Raw genomic sequence first — 16,807 nt, 5'->3', positions numbered from 1 at the left:
AAATAATAGTAAACTTATCCATAACCTCGCAATAAGGTGAATTTCAACCGGTTGAAATTTGCTTTATGAATAAGGCTGCAGATTTTTGCATAATGCATAACATATAGTACATAAGCGAATCAACTAATCAGAATTTTTCTTTTTCTTCTATTCTATGGAAAAGAAGAATTTCGATTGGTTGATTTCCTTATGGACTATGCATTATACGTTATGCAAGAGTGCTGTGGACAGTAAAGCGGGGAGCACAGACCAGTGATTCAAATTCCGGGCCGCTTGCAGCACGTTACTAGCATGAAGACGACATAAGAAGGTACATACACTACGATGAATCCATATCCGTGTATACTTACGCATGCGTTGTGTGTTCGTCTATGCTCTCTTCATGCTAATAACTTCGTGTAGATTTCTTGCTTTCGGCGACTCAATAATTTCTATGAGCTATCAACATCTGCTTGGACTAACAACTGTTAGTAATATTATTTCAGAAACTTGCGATGCATTGTGGTCTGTTTTATCTAAAGATGTTCTTCCATATCCTTTCACAAAAGAAAAGTAGTTAAGCATTTCTAAAGAGTTTGAAGAAATATAGGATTTTAATTATTGTATTGGAGTTATTGATGATAAATATATAATTATTCAAGTAAGTTAAATAATTAAAAACTTTAAAAATTTTAAAAGATATTTGTATTTATAAAGATATTTATAGAATGACAATTATAATATTTTATAGTGTCCCGAAAATGCAGAATCATCATATTATTATTATAAAAATAGTCACAGTTTTGCTTGCTATTTGTGATTGATATCAAATATATTTTTACTTTTGTAAACATTGGGGCTTATGGACGTCGCAGTGACAGTGGAATATTTAAAGATTCTCTTCTTAGTATGAAATGCGTAAACAATGAAATGAATGTACCTGATCCAGAACCACTTTATTTCGAAAGAAACCTGTACCTTACGTACTTGTTGGAGATAAAGCTTTTCCTCTTACTGAATATTTAATGAGACCTTTTCCAGAAGATAAGAATTAAATTAAGAGAAAACTATTTACACTTATCGCCTTAGTCTTAGCAAGAGGAACTATTAAAAATGCTTTTGATGTTTTAATAAGTCAGTGGAGGATTTTAAGAAGACCAATAAATTCTATAAAAATAACAATAAAATGATATAAGCTATTGTATGTTTTCATAATTATAATAGAATACAAGATATCGGAATTAAAAAATATGTGACAGAAAATATGGTTGATCGAGAGGATAATGATGCATTAATAGAAGGTTCTTGGAGAAAGAATGTATATAATAATTTTGCTTTTCGGGAAATAAATCAGTGTAGTACGAATATCAATTTTCGGATTTCTACAAAGGTTCGGGATGACTTTAGTGCATATTTCAATAGTGAAGGGGCTATACCTTAGCAATTTAATTGTTGCTAATTTGTATCTTTCAGTTTATTTATTGTAAGTATTAATATTAAAACTAATACCACAAACATTAATATCATTAATATCACAATATCACTAATTTTATGACATATATTGATATTGCAATTAGTATCACATTTAGATTTCATAAGTCTGTTTTTGACATTTCGTAGAACTGTTGCAAATATCGTTCAATCCATTCATCTTGTTTCTTTGACGATAATTTTCTTAAATTGTAGCCAAACAATTTTAAAAATGCATCTATGTGGTCTTCTTAAGATCGTAATGGAAGAATAATGTTAAAAGATGATTACTTTAATGTTTCTGCTAATCGTTTCATGTGTGATTGAATCAGATATATATGATATGTATGAATCAGATATGTATGAATCAGATATGGCCTTCTTTTTTCTACTACAATTGTCTTAAAAATAATTAAAATTAATAAATTTTTTAATAAAAGTAATTTTATAATAAAAGTAATTGTAATAATTATTTAATACCTCTCGAAATGCTCAAATTTTCGTTAACTTCATTATTACTTTCATAAACATTACTATTACTCTCTTCATCATTAATATTTGAAATAGTCCTATAAAAAGTGAAATTATTGTATTTTATGTAAAAAGTAAAATAATTATTTATTCTTAAATACTTACAATATATTAGGTTGGTGCATATGAAATGTCGGATTTTCTTTACATATGAACGTTTGTCTCCCTGTTTTCGTTATGCTTTTGTTTTTGGCATAACCTTGCTTATAATCGTATTGTCCATTGCCAGAGTCACATTTCAACAAAGAAGATTTTCTCAAAAGTGTTCCATTTCGTTATTTATTTTGAATTTCGTAAGGATATGAATTCAACCGATATTCATGTAATTTTTTTATATGAATATAAACTTGGTAATAATGTTGCAAAAGCTGCACGCAATATAAACCAGGCATTTGGGGAGAATACTGTTAACGATCGAAAAGTGCAGCGTTGGTTTGAAAAATTTCGGTCTGATGATTTTTCCCTACAAAATGAATCGCATGGGAGACCCAAAACGTCTATGAAAAATGATACTCTGAAAGCATTAGTGGAAACGAATCCAACTATATCTATAAGGGAACTTGCTACCAGAATGAAAGTTGACCATACAACGATATTGCGATACCTTTTTGAAATTGACAAGGTGAAAAAAATGGATAAATGGGTACCGCACGAACTAACCGAGCGAAATAAGCTGGATCGATTGAACGTATGCTCATCATTACTAATCCGATTTCATCGAGAGCCATTTTTCGATCGGATTATTACTTTTGATGAAAAATGGGTTCTTTACGACAATAGGAAAAGATGTGCTCGGTAGCTTGATAGGAATGAGGCTCATACTCCAAGGCCATCACTTCATCCAAATTTTAATAACAGTTTGATGGAATGTGAACTAGAGTAATTCATTATTCATTCCTTCGAACTGTGGAGACAATTACAGCCGAAAAGTACTGACAGTACATTGATGAAATGCATGAAAAATTGAAAATTATACGCCCATCACTTGTTAATCGGCATGGCCCAATACTTCTCCACGACAACGCTCGGCCGCATACGTCGTACAAAACAATTGCGAAATTAAATGAATTAAAAAATGAAATTTTGTACCCAGCTTATTCACCGGATTTTTCGCCAACCGATTTTCATTTTTTTAAACATTTAGAACAGTTTTTACGGGCTAAACAGTATGAAAATGAAGACAGAAAATGAAGACTGAAAAATTCCATATCAGAATTTATTGATTCTAAAGATCAGAATTTCTTTAAGACAGGCATCTATGCATTAAAATCTCGTTGGGAAAAGTGTATTGAAACAAATGGAGCATATTTTGATTAAATAAAGCTTTTGAAAAAAGATATGCAGTTTTATATATTCACTTAAAAATCCGACATTTCATATGCACCAACCTAATACATATGACAACAAAGTGTTATATCTCAGCAAACGAGAATATTCTTATATTCTTATATATTCTTATATTTGAGGTTGTCTTAAGTACAGTCTTAAAATGTCATAAGCCAATCAGAGGGCCATATTAGCATCTTAAGACAATACCTTGCTCAAAAAATCCGATAAACGATAGAAATTTATTATATAATTTTTATCAGGACCTATCGTACCTATCGGATATTAAAATCACGACAGATAAAAAAGTTATAAATTCTTTCTATCGTTTTATCCTATTATTTATTATATCGGCAAGAGCCGATAAACATCCATTATCAAAAGATCGTAAAACAGAATCTAATAAATGAAGAAGAGAAGTAGTGACACTGTGATGTTTACGAAAGCTTGATTGACATTCAGGAATGATATTATTTATATGAAAGAAATGCCTCATTTGCATAAAGATAATACGCTCAAGAATTTTTGAAAGAAAAGGAGGAAGAGTAAGACGATGGAGAGGAAGGCTTGGATGTTTTTAGGAGAGGAATAACTATTGAATGCTTCCAAGCTGTAGGAAAAATCCCTTTTGTTAGGCATGAATTAAGAATAAATAATAATGGCTCAAGACAACTAAGAGTAGAGAGAAGTAATATGCATCCTGAGAAATATAAGGCCCGGAGGAAGTTTTATAGTTTTAAGTATATTGTAGAGATTAATCATGTTAATTGGAGAGAGATAAAACTTGTTTGAAATGAGAAGATGAGTAAGAAAAAAGTGATTAATAACACAAGGGCACACGATGAAGAAGGAACAGATTATAAAAAATAATTATTTAAATAGAATTAAGGAGATGTTCAGAAATGATAGAAGAGAAGCTATAACCACCCAGAGATGCTAAATTTTTCCAGAAATCACGAGGAGAGAGATTGCGTAAAGAGGAGCATAGAAAAAAATTGTTTTTTACGCCTAATTGCAGAGGATACTAGAGATTACGCAATTTCTTACAACGTAGACAATTTTCATTGGAGTTGTTATTGATGTAGCTATTTAACGCTCGATTTTTAATTTTTACGAGCTTACGACTTACGAATCATCTCAGTGAATCATGTTTCATGAAGTTTTCAAAGTAGAACGTCTGTAGGTGAGCGGAGCAAGGCAATCAAAAACATTAGTCAAGTTCGAAGTAAAAAACAAAACCATATCATCAATATTATTCACAAATCTATGACAAATCAATTTGATTAATCATGCTATCCAAAATTCACTTCACTTGCTTCATCCGAAATTGAGCCTAAATTACAGTGGAGTCTCATACGAGAGTTATGATGTAGCTTCGAAACATTTAAATACGCATAAATTACATGATGGTCGATAACGTCAATCTCATCACAAACACCCGATTCCGTAATTTGTTAATCAAGAGATAGAAATATTAAATCCAAAAGAGATGCGCAATTGCTTGTTATTCTTGTAGGAGTATTAATTATCTGTTTTAGCGAGTATAATGATATAATATTGTGTATATACAGGGTGTCATGAATATACGGCTCCACTCGTCCCGAGAGATAGAGTGGACTAAATTGAGTAGAAAAATTCTCTACCATTTTGTAATACTCGCAATAATTAACGAGATATTAACGAGATGTCAAAGGTACGGCCCACCGAGCGCACGGCACGCGGGCCACGAGGAGCGGGAAAGACCTAACAGGCGCGACGCGTCCTTTGAACTTAGATGCTCACGACGGTAAGCCCCGCTCCTCGCGGCCCGCGCGCTCGGTGGGCCGTACTTTCGGCAATAATAGGTCGGGAGGACGTGCATATTCGGCTATTTTTAAACGTTAATATCTCGTTAATTGTTGCGAGCATTACAAAATGGTAGACGACTTTTCTACTCAGTTTAGTCTACCTGCTCGGAACTAGTGGGGCCGTATATTCATGACACCCTATGTAATTCGCATAGGTTCCTTGTGGATTCAAAAGATCTACATTAAGATCGCCCATACAAATTATGCAGTCTGTGTTATAATAAACACAAGTGAGTCTCAAGGGCATGCATCTCCAGAATCGACCTAAGGAGGATGGTAAACAGAAAAAACCGCTATCTGCTTTTTACGGAGGTGTATAACAGCACCAACAATTTCGATAGTGGAATTCGCAAGAGGAATGCGTAGATCAACGGGTGAATAAGGCAGTGAGTACTTATATATTATGCGACGCCACCACCCATAGGCTCTGTCAACTCGTAAGAAATTATAATCTTCAATAGTATAAATAGCAGAATCATCCCTCTCGCGAAGCCCCGTCTCAGAGAGAGTTAAAAAATATCAAGCTTGCGAAGGCAGATTAAATCTTTTAACTAACCTCGATATCTTATCGAAAAGACAATATAAGAAAGACATCTTTTCGTCATTTTTTCTTAGTCATCTTTCCCACAAATTGAAAAAAATATATTTTTTTCTAGCAAACGCAATAAAAATGTTATTATATTATGTGTACAAATAAGTTTCCGCCGTTTTTTATCAAAAATTAAGCATTTATTGTGAAAGAAGGATACATAATGTTTTATTGATGTAAATCAAAATGTAAGTGCAAGTTCTTTCTGCGTTTGGCACGAATCTTCATTCAATAATGCTTCCAATTCCGCATCTTCGTACACTTTCGGCCTTCTGCTACTTTTTTTGTCTTCGACGTCAAATTCACCGTTCTTAAATTTTTGAAACCATTCACGACAACTTCTCTCACTCAAGGCAGCCTCACCACATGCTTCTACAAGCAATCGATGAGCCTCAGCTGCAGATTTCTTCAAATTAAAGAAGTAAATCAAAAGTTCCCGCAAATGACGCTTATTCGACTCAAAACATTTTCGCACAAAAAAAAATATATGATGCTGATACAAAATCGCTAGTATTTCGAGGTTATGTTGTTGACAGATGTCCAACCTTACTATATAATGTTTTACATCAGACAATTTTAATCATAGCTGGCACGTCTTTTGTCAAACGGCAGCAACTTATTTGTTCAACTAATATTGGGTTATCTAAAAAGTATCCGCGGTTTTTTGTCACTAGATGGTGTTGATGGTCATATATCGGGCAACACTAATTCGATTGTGTCAAACGAACGCGCGTCTGAAAGATGACATTTTAGGTTACATTTTTTGTAAAAAAAAAGTTTGATGATTCATCAATCGTGTCAATCGTGTTATATTGGTTTGAAAATGAGTGAATATCTGAAGAAATACGCTATGTGATGCTTCTTTACTACAAAAAAGGCAAAAACGCAGCACAAACATGCAGACAAATTTGTGAAGTTTAGGACGCGGATGCTGTAAGTGAACGCAGGACGCAGGAGTGGTTTGTTAGATTTCGTTCTGGAAATTTTGATGTCAAAGATCGACCTCGCTCTAGTCGGCCAGTCTGAAAAAGTCGATGAAATTTTGCAACTGGTCAAGCAAGACCGACATGTGAGCTGTCAGGAGATAGCCGATGCACTAAGAATCAACCATATGACAGTTTGGTATCATTTGAAAAAGGCTGGCTACGCAAAGAAACTCGATGTTTGGGTGCCACTAATGCAAAGAAATTTGATTGATCGAATTTCCATCAGCGAAACACTAAAACGCAATGAAATCGACCCATTTCTGAAGCAAATCATCGCAGGCGATGAAAAATGGTTGAAATATAAGAATATTGTTCGTAAAAGATCATGGAATAAGCGCGGCGATCCACCACAAACGACTTCAAAGCCTGGATTGATGGCAAATAAAGTGATGCTGTGTGTATGGTGGGATTGGAGTCCATCATGAGGTGTTACCACATGGCCTAACGATTAATTCAGAGCTCTACTGTTCACAACTGGATAGATTACAGGAAGCGATTAAGGAAAAACGACCAGAATTGATTAACAGAAAAGGTGTTGTCTACCATCATGACAACGCCAGACCACACACATCTTTGATGACGCGCCAAAAATTGAGGGAGCTTGGTTGGGAAGTTTTGATGCATCCACCGTATAGCCCGGACCTTGTGTCTGACTACCATTTGTTTCGATCTCTGCAGAACTCTCTTGATGGAAAAACATTGGCCGACAAAAGAGCTGCCGAAAATCACTTGAAAAAGTTTTTCGCCGATAAACCACAAAAGTTCTACACGGATGGAATTATGAAATTACCCGAAAAATGGCAAAAGGTTATAGATAATAATGGCCAATATATACTTGATTAAAATTGATTTTCAATAAAGAAAAATTTAATTCAAAAATTGAACAAATAACCGCGGATATATTTTAGATGACCCAATATATATATATACATATATATAAGGATAATCATAAAAAAGAATTACATTATGTATGTGCAATGTCATATTCATTTATTGATACTATATTATTATTACCTAAAGTGGTATTGGACGTAAGGAAAAAGTGCTACTACGGCTTCATATCTATATAACTATTAAAGTTAAAAATCTGTACTTTATGTATATTACAGATTTTTAATATATGGTTGGTGATATATGTTGGAACACGGCCTACACTGCATGTGTACATAATACAATTGTATTTCTAAGATCGATTCTGCAAATGTAAGTGTTAACTTCAATTACGATTTATTTTTTTCTCAATTTTAAAATTGGAAAAATTTTCAAAATAAATTTTACATTTGTGGAATCGACACTAATACACGTCCCTGCTAAGATGATAATGTAGGAAACGGAATAAAAATATCGATAATTAATCGATCGGATTACTTGCATGATCATATTAACTCAGAAGGCGTAAGCAACTTAATAATTGGAAATAAAAACCTGTAACATCGACCTTGATTAACTTCAGCCTTCGATCCAGCATCTCCTTAAGAATGAACGAGGCTGACAATTTTGGGGAAACGTATACATGTTTTGTTACAGGTATGCAAATGAGATACATGAAAAAAATATGATAGAAAAGTTTATGTAAAAAACGCTAAATGATATACGTAAAAAATAAATGAAAAAACAAAAGAAAAAAGAATGATGAAAAATGCGATCACTTTTAGACGAACAATACGGATTGCAATGTCGTTTAATAATAAGATAGCAGGAAAGTATGAGCAATTAGCAAGCATTTTCGTGACAATAGATAGGTCAGACTGTGGGGGAAGGGATACGAGAAAATAAAACGTACAGCTTTCATGCGTGTATGAGATCCGCATAAAAAGGAACGAGGCTGATGAGTAGCAATTATCGGGAAACGTATACATGTTTTGTTACAGGTATGCAAATGAGATACATAAAGAAAAATGATAGAAAAGTTTATGTAAAAAACGCTAAATGATATACGTAAAAAATAAATGAGAAAACAAATGAAAAAAGAATGATGAAAAAGGCGATCACTTTTAGACGAACAATACGGATTGCAATGTCGTTTAATAATTAGTTAGATAGCAGAAAAGTATGAGGAATAAGCAAACATTTTCGTGACAATAGATTGGTCAGACTGTGGAAGAAGGGATACGAGAAAATGAAATGAGGAGCGGGATTGGCCTAACAGTCGCTCCACGCCCTTTGAACTTAGATGCTCTTTGTCTTCGACGTCAAATTCATTAAACTTTTGAAACCATTCACAACAACTTCTCTCACTTAAGGCAGCCTTACCATATGCTTCTACAAGCAATCGATGAGCCTCAGCTGCAAATTTCTTCAAATTATAGAAGTAAATCGAAAATTCCCGCTAATGACGCTTATTCAGCACAAAACTCGGCATTTTCGCTCAAAAAAAATATATGATGCTGATACAAATTCGCTAGCATTTCAAGATTATGTTGTTGACAGATGTCCAACCTTACGATAAAATGTTTTACATGAGACAATTTTAACCATAGCTTGTTAGTGGCACCGTCTTTTGTCAAACGGCGGAAACTTATTTGGACACAGAATATTATATTAAATTTTAATATATTAAATCAAAAATTTTATATTTATATTTTAAAATTTTATATTTATACGAGCTAATAATTTATTTAGTATCATCATATCTTCCAGCGCCTTCCAGTCTTTTCCGTGCGGCGTGAGATGACGTGTCGTGGCGTGAGAATGTGGCTATTGGTGCGGCTACTGTGCCCAATATGGCGCCGAGCGTGTCTGGGCGCTGGCGATGACCAATTAACGGCGAAGGACAATTAGCGGGAAATCGTTAGGTTGCGAATGAATGCTACTCGCTGATTCTGATTCTTATGTTATAAGGCGGTTAAATACAAACTTGTCTAATTATTTAACAAATATAGATTACGAAAATAGAGACGTGATTGCGTGCGTAAGACGGCTCGGATACCGGTATTGCGTTGCTAGGTTAGAATACGGGAAATTAAGAAAATATACACTATGAATGTTTATCCGACGACGCTTACAATTATCGCAAGACATGAGCGATGATCGGTTTCGATCTCGCAGTGAACACAAAGTGATTCGGAACCTTAATTTCCGAATTGACTTACTAACTATCGCAGAGGCTTACACGCAGTATGCCATGACACCAGAGTGAGCGAAAGGAGGAATAGCCGGAAAGAAGGACCAACTTCAGCGCCGCGATGAACGCTCGCAGCGCCGCAACCAACGCTCGCAACCACAAGAATAAAGCCCATGGCAGATACAGAAACGTAAGGACGTAAGATGTAATCAGTAAACGAATTGCTCAAACGGTAGAGACTGTAAGTAGCGAATCTAATCTTACGATTTCTTTACTGATTACGTCTTACGGCCTTACGTTTTTATATATATCATGGTCTTAAATGTACGCGTGGAAACGGCCAGGAAGGCAAAAGAGGTAGACCTAGGAGAGTCTCGATTCTGTTTGATCCTGCTCAGTTCTGTTCAATTCTGCTCAATTCTACTTGATCCACGACTCACCTCAACTTTCGAAAAAATATATTAATCCAAGGTAATTCCCTTTTTTTTCATGCCTATTAAGAGGATGCTGGAGTGTCATTTATGCTGTTTTCTCATTAAATATTAAAACTCTTATCTCTTGTTGTGTTTATGGATTGAAAAATCCTTCTCCACAATTAAAGTATCAACAACAACGCAATTCGCCAGCTACATTTGAATATGAAAAACGAAAGAAAATTAAAAACTTACAGTTTTGTTATCGGCTTCTGTAGTCAACACATCACAATATGTGCTGCATATAAGAGTTTCAGATCTTGCTCGTTCATAAAAAGTAGCTGGCGAATTGCGGAAAACCTAAACGAAGAATCCTATGCTTTTAGAAACGCGGTAGGAGTTTTAGTATAAGAGAAAAAGTATCCGAAAATTTCGTTTGTATATTACGAGTGAAATTGACGTGAAGCCATGAAACTAAGCAGTATTTAATTCCGTGATATTCCGACAGCGGCGCTGTCATGAAAAATGCGTCTCTGAACCATAGAAATGATCTGAATTATCGACCTACTCAGGCCCATATCAATAAACGTGCCTGGTCAAAGTTTTTTCTTTTGAGAGGAAAAATAATAATAAAATAAATACGATATTAGTTATTTCAATTTGGTGAAATAATTTCTTCCTAAACAAGAAACATACTATATTATTTACATATGAATACAAATGAAGATAATTATTTTAATTACACTGTCTTTTACATACATTTTATTTAGTAAATTGATGTATATATATAAAATAACACATATATATATGTATGTATGTGTGTGTGTGTGTGTGTGTGTGTGTGTGTGTGTGTGTGTGTGTGTGTGTGTGTGTGTGTGTGTGTGTGTGTGTGTGTAATAGCATACGTACACACGCGTATGCGTATGTATGCGTGCGCGCTCGCGCGCGCGTGTGTGTGTGTGCATATATATAACACATGTCTAAACTTTACTAAATTATTTACACATGCATATATCAAGGTTCGGAACGCAATGTGTGTTTCGGTTGAGCTTCCTTTCTGCTCGGATGTCGGAACGGAAGCGGCAATCTCATAGCAGACGTAGCATATAAATGAAATTTTCGAATACTTTTTGCTCTTATACTAAAGCTCGTAACTCGTTTCTGCAAGCATAGTATTGTTCTTTGAGGTTTTCTGTAAATCGCCAGCTACTTATGCAAGGTCTGAAATTATTGTATATAGCACATTTTTAATTCGACTCGGATGTCGAAATGTCGACTTAGTAAGAAGCGCCATTCCTCTTATCGCGCACAAGCGAAGTACCGCTATTTAATTACAGAAATGGATTGAATCATTGTATAAACCAGCAATATATTATCAGTTGGAAACGCTATAATAATAATATATTTTTGTATATATAGAAATATATATCAGGATTTGTGTTGTTTAGAAAAGGAATCATGCGTCCTTGCTGCATCGGCGATGATGTCAGAATTGATAGAAATCACATTCTTGAATTGCAGAACGAATTATTGGAACAGAAGTACGACAGAGTGAGACAGAGCAAAAACAAAAAAGGATAGAAACTCCGTTTGTAATCGGTGAGACTCCGCACGCCGAGTTGAGCTCGTCGAACGAAACAGCGAGTCTATCCTTCAGAGTCTCTCTCTGTCTCTCTCTCTTTCTCTCTCTCTCTCTCCCCCCCCTCTCTCTCTCTATACATGGTCTCTCTATATTGTTTCTAGCGACCGAAAATGCTTTCTGGGAAATTTCGGCTCAATGTGTATAATTAAGAGGAGAAGGAACATTATAGATAAATTTTAATAAATTATGCTAATCCTGTATCCCTCCAATTTATGTATAATAGCAAAAATAATTTCAAAACACGATAATTTACGAGATATTGATATTTTCCATAATTTTCCATGAGTGTTATATATCACATTCATAGAAATGATTTGTAAGACCTCGGCGTGGTCTCACGCGTAAGATGCGAGATCTGAATGTTAGAGATCTCATGATCAATTCCTTTTTTCTTTTTTCACAATTTTTTTTTTTTTTTAAATAAGTGACATTGTTAATAAACATATATATTACAGATTAAATATATTTTTATTTAATTATTGAAATTATATGTATATTTCTAAAAGTTTTAAACCGACAATTGTAGCAAAAAATAATTGACGTAGTATGCGTCGAATAGATAGAAAATCAGTATTTTTATATGTAAAGATATATGTGAGATCTGTTTACCTTTAGAAAAAATCCGAATGAAAATTCTGTTAATCAATCAAATCGCAAAAGTGCGATGATTAATATTATATAAGGATGATGTCAATATAATTTTATAATTAACAAATCAAAAAGCCTTATATATGCCTTTATGTGCAATATACAAATAATTTTTTATTTATCTATTGAAGTGATTCGGTATTCTTCCTATAGTTATTGGAGTACATGTTAAATTTTGAGTCGACTTTTGAAGCCTTTTTTCCCCCCACCGCTCAATGCTCGACGGCTGAGCCGCATCGGATCACGCGCGGATGTATCTCAGGAGCGTTGCACTAAGAAATATGCTGCGACCGTACCTTCCAGTAAATTATCAATCCTTTACTTTTCTTAGTCTTCTGTGATGTCTTCTTTATTCAACATGCCTTCTTTATTCACATGTTGAATAAAGAAGACATCAGTTATTGGAGTTATTGGAGTTAAGTCATTCCAGTTTAAAATTACGCATCTCGTTCTTCTGTATCGACTCTTATTAGTCTTAAATTGATATTATCAGTATTCTATATTAAAAGATATTACATTTTGTGGCACATAAGCGTAGTCAGTAGCTCTTTGAAAGAAAACCGAATGTATCATAAAAATAATAAAGTAATATTTTAAAAGTACATAATATTCAGTAAAATTATTAATGATGTTCAATCACTATTATTAAGAAAATAACAATTATGTAGGAAGGAAAATATTTTTATGATAATTTTCATGTTGGAAGGTATGATAGCAACATGTTTCTTATACTGTGACGCTCCTGAGATACACGTCCGCGCGCGATCCAGCGGTTCAGCCGTCGACTATTGAGCGGTTGTAAAGGAAAAATAGGCAACACTTCAGAAATTGGCTCGAAATGTGTAACTAGTTCTGAGCACACTGAAGTACACATATAATTTCTATAATTTTATAAAAATATATTTAGAGTAATATGTTCATTAATAATATTATTTGTTAAAAAAAAATTATGAAAAAAAGGAAAAAGCAGGATTGAACCTAAGATCCTCAACATTCTGATCTCGCACCTAACGCCCGAGACCACGCTGACTTTTTGCAAACCGCCTCTATGAACGTGGTACATAAAATACACGGAAAATCGTAAACTATATCTCGTTAACTATCACGTTTTGAAATCATTTTTGCTATTATATATTAATAAGAAAGGTATATGATTAACTCTTTCACTTATAATATCGTGTGAGACTCGTGGTAAAGAAATCGGGCCAAACATAAGTATCATTGATGAGAGCCGTAAACAACATGTTCCAGGCTGTTAATTGGCGCCATCGTAACTTAAATCGTAGGGCAAAGGATTAATATAATTTTTAAAAAATTATGTATTATCTAGAATGTCTCTTTCCCATTGATGTAAAAAAATTTTATTAAATGTTAATTTTACGCTAATTTTTTGTTTAAAATAACGTTTGGTAATAATATTTTTAAATGTTTATTTAACGTTAATTAAATGTTCGTTTTATATTAATTACTCATTTGAAACGGTATTTTGAAGAAATATTTTTTAAATGCTTATTTAATGTTTATTAAATGTATTTTTTACATCAATTGTTTATTTAAGATAATGGCTTGAAGAGACATAAATGTTTTAAACATTTATTTCAAGTTGAACCATTATATCCCAATGAAGAGGAAATGTTTTTTAAAGATTTATTTTTCATTAATTTTACATTTCACGATTCGTTTTCAGAATAACATTTATTTAATGTTTATTAAATATTTTTTAAACGTTTATTCATAATAAATTTTACATTTTATGATTCGTTTTCAAAATAAGATTTTTTTAACGTTTATTTAACGTTTATTAAATGTTCATTTCACATTAATTTTTCATTTGAAATAATGATTCAATGGAATATTCTTAAATATATATTTGACGTTTATTAAATGTTCATTTTATATTAAGTTTTCGTTTGAAATAATCAAATCGTTTGATAATAATTCGAAGGAACACTTTTTAAAATGTTTATTTGAAGCTTGTTCTATAATGCGCTCTTTGTTTCCTGTTTCTTGCTTTTTACCTTTTGTTTTTTTCTCCTTTGCAACCGTTTTATCGACAATTATATTTCTTACTACGTATTTCTTGTTTCTTTCAAAGTTCGTTAATTTTTATCTCGGCGACATAAAAAACCGGATAAGAAACAAAGACAAGATGTAAGAAATAATAAAAAGTAATAAGAAACAAAAAGCACATTATAAAATAGGCTTTACGTTTATTAAATGTTTGTTTTACATTATTTATTTATTTAAAATATGTTAAAAAACATTTATATTACGTTTATTTGATGTTTAATATAAAAGTTAAAAAAATTATATTATTTTCAAATAAATAAAAACCAAGCCGGAATAAAAAAATAAACACGGAAGAGAAGTTAACCCAATATAATTGCGTTAATGTATCATTTATGGACAAAATAATAAGTGTGTCCATCGACAATTATAAGTGGCGTAACGGATAAGATATGAGACTCATAACTCTGAGATCCCAAGTTCAAAACCCGGTAAATAAAAAAGATAATAAAAAATATAATTAAAAATTACTATTAATTAATAAAATTTGTTGTCTAAAATAAAATGTACTATCGATAAAAAATAAAAAATTACAAAAGATATTCTGCGTTGTACAACATTTTTTCTAATTTTGTTCAAATAATTTTAACATTTAAAAAACGTTTTTTTAACATTAAACAAACATTTTCTTTAAAAAAATGTTTTTTTTAACATTAAATAAATGTTTTTTTAACGTTTAAATAAATATTTTTTTAATGAAAAAATAGGGACAAATCCCGTTATTTAAACATTTTTTTAAAGTTTTTAAAAAAATGTTTAAAAAAACGTTTAAGAAAACGTTTTTTTTCCCATTGAGAATAAGCCAATAACTCATGATTTTTTACAATACTTTGTCACAGAGTTCAAGCAATTATCTACAATCGGTTTTACGTATGAAAATAATATTTATTATGTTAAAATTAAAGCAATCATATGTGATAGTCCTGCACGATCATTTGTAAAAAGATCATAACAGTTATTTTAGATGCAAAAATGTGCCGTAAAAGAAGATTAAGAAAATCGAATGCTTTTTCTTAAACAAAATTGTCATTTACGTACTGATGACTCGTTTAATCTTCGACAAAATCCTGAACATCATACTGGAGTAGCAATTTTTGAAAGTATTCAATTACCAATAGTTATTATTACTTTTCCGCTCGATTACATGCATTTGGTATGTCTCGGTTAAATGAAAAAAATGTTGAATTTATTTAAGAGGATCCATTCGAATTCAATGTCGATTATCCGGCTAATAAATAAAAAATTTAAATAATATACTTGCTTTAAAAAAATATGTTTGTGCTGAATTTGTCAGAGTACCAAGTAGTGTTGAAGAGATAGATAGATAGAAAGCCACAGAATTTCGAATTTTTGTATTATATCTTGGTCTTGTTGTATAAATATTTTCCTTATAATCATTTAAAATATTTCATTGCATTTCATTGCGCAATTCGAATGTTATGTAATCCCCAAGATTATTTATAGAATAATGAATAAAAAGAACTTTTACTTTATTTTATTCAAAATTATTTATTTTGTTCAAAGTTATGAAATTTTATATGGTAAGAATAATATGATTTACACAATACATAATTTAATACACTTGAGTTATGATGCTAAACAATTTGGGCCATTGGATAGTGCTTTTCCTTTTGAGAACTATTTGCATAGTTTAAAAAAATTGTTAAGAAAGTAAGAAAAGCCTTTGCCACAAATACATCGTCGAATAATTGAAAAGAATACAGCAAGTAAATAAACAGTAAAGATACAGAGTAAAGTAAAGATACAATATCCAATATTAATTTTAAAAAACAATAAAAATATTCCATTTGAATGTTCTTCTTCTTATGAGACATTGAAATTCCGTGAATTCAAGTTATCTTGTTTTTCACAGGCAGATCATTTTTGTTATTTAAAAAATAATAAAATCTTCATGATATATTATATTGAATTGAAAAATGGAAATCCTTGTATAATTGGTCAAGAATTTAAAAAGTATTCTTCTCTCGAATTTTATCCATGCAATTCTCAAGATATGAATGTTTTTGTGATCTCTAATAATTTAACTGAATTGAAATGTATTTTTGTGAACGAAATCCAAAAAAAAGTTGTATTACTTCCGTATCAAGGAGACAAATTTTGTGTCTTTCCATTCTTCATTCAAATTACAAGGTATACATTGACGAAACACACAAAATTATAGTTCATAATTTTACTTAATAATTTTATTTAATTATTGTAATTTTTTATTTCTATTTTTATATAG

General features: G+C 32.1%; 1 long non-coding RNA gene and 1 pseudogene across 2 annotated transcripts; both read left to right on the top strand.

Moving 5' to 3' along the window:
* Positions 1-586: 586 nt before the first annotated feature.
* LOC147909407 (uncharacterized) lies at positions 587-8,757 on the top strand. Its single transcript, XR_015545390.1, has 3 exons — positions 587-1,462; positions 5,309-5,539; positions 8,256-8,757. It is a non-coding gene; the product is annotated as an uncharacterized LOC147909407 (long non-coding RNA).
* Positions 8,758-9,929: 1,172 nt separating this feature from the next.
* LOC147909406 (uncharacterized) lies at positions 9,930-16,747 on the top strand (annotated as a pseudogene). The gene is made up of 3 exons (XR_015545471.1): positions 9,930-10,263; positions 11,654-15,715; positions 15,980-16,747. The product of XR_015545471.1 is annotated as an uncharacterized LOC147909406 (transcript).
* Positions 16,748-16,807: the final 60 nt, after the last annotated feature.

This window comes from Acromyrmex echinatior, chromosome 6 (assembly GCF_024713525.1).
Source record: "Acromyrmex echinatior isolate Ae372 chromosome 6, ASM2471352v2, whole genome shotgun sequence".
Lineage (NCBI taxonomy): Eukaryota > Metazoa > Arthropoda > Insecta > Hymenoptera > Formicidae > Acromyrmex > Acromyrmex echinatior.
This window is presented reverse-complemented; position numbering and strand designations above follow the sequence as displayed.